Raw genomic sequence first — 4,996 nt, forward strand, 5'->3', positions numbered from 1 at the left:
GATATGGTTTGGCTGTGTCCCCACCCAAATCTCATCTTGAATTTTAGTGCCTATAATCCCCACATGTTGTAGGAGGGACCCAGTGGGAAGTAATTGAATCATGGAGTAGGTTTTCCCACGCTGTTCTAGTGTTAGTGAATAAGTCTCACAAGATCTGATGGTGTTACAAAGAGCAGTTCTTCTGCACACATTCTCTTGCCTGACGCCATGTAAGAGGCGCCTTTGCTCTTCCTTCACCTTCTGCCATGATTGGGAGGCCTCCCCAGCCATGTGGAACTGTGAGTCCATTGAATATCTTTTTTTAAAAAATAAATTAACCAGTCTTGGGTATTTCTTCATAGCAGTATGAAAATGGGCTAACACACTTTGTAAATACCTATTTAGTAATAGAAAAGGTGGAATTCAGACAATTTTCATTATTTTGGGAAGATAATCCCAGGCACAGAAAATTAATGTTAAAGGTAATTTACTATTACCACACAGAGCTATATACTGGGTGGGCTGAGAGTTTAGAATATCTGTAAAGTTATTTAATCGTCCTTGCATTTCCCTCATGCCACTGCTTCTAAAAGCTTTACTAGTTGTATAATAAACTTAGCCATGGGAAATTTAATACAATTTCCTTTACTTTAAATTACACTTATTGTGAAATGTTTTAATTACCCCTACATGATAAAATTTAACTGATAATGGGGTCATTTCCAGGTTTGAAATGTGCATATTTGACAGCCAAGTTATTATCATGGTTGATACTATTGCTTGCAGAAAAAATAGCAATCTAAATCCACATGAAAGCCAATACATCATATCCTAGTGTCACTATCTTCAAACAGTGATAATCCCAGGGAATTGTAGGTTATTTGCCAAGAGAAATCACTCTAAAGGTATACCTAGCTCTCTACTTTTGAAAACACATATATCTTGTTGTAATTTAGCCGTCATCTAAAAGTTAACTCCTTTAAATTGACGATGGGTCTCTCTAATATAGTAGCTTTCAATCTTAACTGCTCATTGGAATCTCATGAAGAACTTTCAAAAGTATACTAATATCTAGCTCTCATCTTCTTCCTCTTTCTAATCAAATTGTTCTGGAATGTGGTTTGAGGATCAAGATTTTTAGAAGCTCCTCGAGTGACTCTAATGTGCAGACAAGGTTGAGAATGTCTGCACCATTTTCCTAATGATTCTTTGAAAGTTCAGATTTCCTTTCATGTTTCAAATGTTTCCTAAAGTTATAATAAAAGCCTTATTAGAATATACCACTGGTATAAAGAGAAATAATGTCACAGGGAATCAAACAAAAAAACAAAGAAGGGGGTATGAGGAATCATTTTTCTAGGAAGTAGGAGAGAACTTGAGGGAGAAAATTGTTGTTTGGGGAAATTATTTAAAGGCGTTTTATGGCAGGGCATGGTGGCTTACGCCTGTAATCCAAGCACTTTGGGAGGCTGAGGCGGGTGGATAATATGTGGTCAGGAGTTTGAGATCAGCCTGGCCAGCATGGCAAAATGCTGTTTCCACTGAAAATACAAAAAAAAAAAAAAAAAAAAAAAAAAAAATTAGCTGGGCATGGTGGCATGCGTCTGTAGTCTCAAGTACTTGGGAGGCTGAGGCAGGAGAATTGCTTGAACCTGGGAGGTGGAGGCTGCAGTGAGCTGAGATCACACCACTATACCCCAGCTTGGGCAACAGAGCAAGGCTTCATCTCTAAATAAATAAATAATTAATTAAATAAGGCTTTTTAGATGGACAAACCAAAAACAAAAGACTACTTTGTTTGGGAAATACTGAGTCTCCAAGTTGTTGAAATTTTCCAGCGTAAGAGGTTAAAGATGTTTCCTTTTGGCAGAAAAGCTATTTCCCATAGTTTTTGTTGTTGCTTGGTTGGTTGCTTGGCCAACAGGTATGGTATTCTTAAGTGAGAATTTTGCTGATTTCTTCTGGCAGCTGAGAAACAGTTGTTTATTTGTTTGGTTTGTTTGTTTAGAGAAGGACTTTGGGAAAAGAGAAAGAAGAAACTGGGAGACAGTCTTCGAATGGCCCCTAGAGTCATGCCAATAGGTCAGATTCTAAGATCTGGAGAGAAACTTCCATGGTAGGGTTTGTCGCTGGAGCTTTGAAACAGCAAATCAAATTTCCTTCTTTTCTATGTTGGAATGCCACCTTGATTGTACATCTAGGCCTCCAATAAAGTGTTGCTGATAATCACTACTACCTATTGTCTAGCCTGTGTTGGTGTGGTCTTAAAGAATGAAGAAAAGGAGCTATGCTCATGTTTATAGCAAATTGGGTCAGCCTGAAGTAGCAGAGACAAAATATCAAAAGCCAGGAACAGTTGTTGGGTGGGAGGTGACAACCAGCCATCCTAAAGTGACTTTATTGAAACTTTCTGCAGTTTTACAGGAAGAAAGCTTAAGGTGTTCTGTTTAGAGATGAAAGTAATCAACAACTTCAGAAACTATAAATATTCAAAGAACCTATGCCTAGTCCATAATTCCAAACTTATTACAACTGAGAACACTAGCACTCCTCATTATCCATATTGTTTCTCTTCTTCCTGAGAACTCCCCTAAAAAATACCTTCTGCTTGCCTTACTACTATGTTGGGCCATGTGATTGAAGTCCAATTAATGGAAAGTGAGCAGAGGTATTGTAAAACACTTTCAAAATTGACTTCTAGAACTTCTTGTATAATCTTTCATGTTCTTTCTCTTTGCTCATTAGGCAGCTGAATGCAGAGGTTCCAGTGCAGAAATTTCAAAAGAACTTAGAGGATGATAAAGCCACTAAATGAAGGAGACTGAGTACCTCAATCATTAAAGAAACAATTGCCTCTCACTATTTAGGCTATGAAAAATATAAAACACTTATTATGTTAAGCCCTGAGATCTGTGGGTTGTTTGTTACAGCAGTGCTAGCAGTTAGTTTTACTTAACCTTACAATATACTAAGTGACTACCCAAATCCTAAAGTCTCATTCTGTACAGTCACTCAAAAGAAAAGAAAAAAATATTTTAAAATTCATATGTAACCAAAAAAGAGCCTCAATAGCCAAGGCAATCCTAAGCAAAAGAACAAAGCTGGAGACATCACACTACCTAACTTTAAACTATACTATAGGGCTACAGTAACCAAAACAGCATGGTACTGGTACAAGAACAGACACATAGAAAAATCGGTCAGAATAGAGAGCCCCGAAACAAGGCCACCTACCTACAACCATCTGATCTTTGACAAAGCTAACAAAAACAAACAATGGGGAAAGGACTTCCTATTCAATAAGTGATATTGATGTAACTGGCTAGCCATAGGCAGAAGATTAAAACTGCACCCCTTTCTTACACCACACACAAAAATCAACTCAAGCTGTATCAAAGACTTAAATGTAAAACCCAAAACTATAAAAACCCTGGAAGACAACCTAGACAGTATCATTCTGGACACAGGAACTGGCAAAGACTTCATGACAGAGATGCCAAAAGTAATTGTGACAAAAGCAAAAATTGACAAATGGGATCTAATTAAACTAAAGAGCTTCAGCACAGCAAAAGAAACTGTGAATAAACAGAGAACATAAAAAATGGGAGAACTTTTTTGCAAACTTTGCATCTAACAAAGGTCTGATATCCACTATCTATAAGAAACTTAAAAATTCAGCGAGCAAAAGCAAATAACTCCATTGAAAAGTGGGCAAAGGACATGAACAGACACTTTTCAAAAGAAGACGTGGCCAACAAGCATATGAAAAAAGTTCAGCATCACTGATCATTAGAGAAATGCAAATTGAAATCACAATGAGGTGCCATCTCACACCAGTCACAATGGCTATTGCTAACAAGCCAAAAAAACAACAGGTGCTGGTGAGGCTACACAGTAACAAACCTGTGCTTTGTGCACATGTACCCTAGAACTTAAAGTATCATAAAAAATAATAATAATAAAAAAATAGAACGAGGGAGAGGTTGAGTGTGTAAAAAAAAAAAAAAAAGAAAAGAAAAATAAAAGAAAATGCATAGTTAGTGGGAAGGCAAATTAGTTCAGCCACTGTGAAAAACAGTTTGGTAAATCCTTGAAGAGCTGAAAACAGAAATACCATTTGACCCAGCAATCCCATTACTGAGTACATACCCAAAGGAATATAAATCCTATCATAAAGATATGTGCATGTGCATGTTGATCGCAGCACTATTCACAAAAATAAAGACATGGAATCAACCTAAATGCTCATCAGTGGTAGACTGGATAAAGAAACTGTGGTATATATACAACATTGAATACTATGCAGTCATAAAAAAGAATGAGATTATGTTCTTTGCAGTAACATGGATACAACTGGAGGCCATTATCCTTAACAAACTAATGTAGGAACAGAAAAACAAATACCACATGTTCTCACTTATAAGTGAGAGCTAAATGATGATAACACATGGACACATAGAGGAGAACAATAAACACTGGGGCCTATCAGAGGGTGGAGGATGGGAGGAGGGAAAAGGTCAGAAAAAATAACTGTTGGGTACTAGACTTAATATCTGGATGACAAAATAACTCTCATGACATGGGTTTACCTATACACAAACATGTACATGTATCCCTGAACTTAAAACAAAAGTTTAAAAACTTACTAAATTTTAAATAATTCAAATCACACAAACAATGTTTTCTGAACATAATGGAAATAAAATAGAAATCATCAAATAAAGAAATGCTGGAAAATTCCCCAAATACTTGAAAACTAAATCATATACTTCTAAGAAACCCACAGTTCAAAGAAGAAATCAATAAGGAAATTGGGACAGGTGACAACACAAATACTTTTCAACATTTATGGAATAATGTTAAAGAATTACTTAGGAAAACCTTCAGTACTTCAAATTATGCTATTTCCTTAGTAGATCTATAGCCCATTTCTTCAACTCCCTCTCTTCCTCATTGTTTTCTTTCTGTCCACATGAGGAGGGAAACTATGGTTTGATTTTCTTTGTTCTCCTACTAG

This window comes from Rhinopithecus roxellana, chromosome 9 (assembly GCF_007565055.1).
Source record: "Rhinopithecus roxellana isolate Shanxi Qingling chromosome 9, ASM756505v1, whole genome shotgun sequence".
Taxonomy (NCBI): Eukaryota; Metazoa; Chordata; class Mammalia; order Primates; family Cercopithecidae; genus Rhinopithecus; species Rhinopithecus roxellana.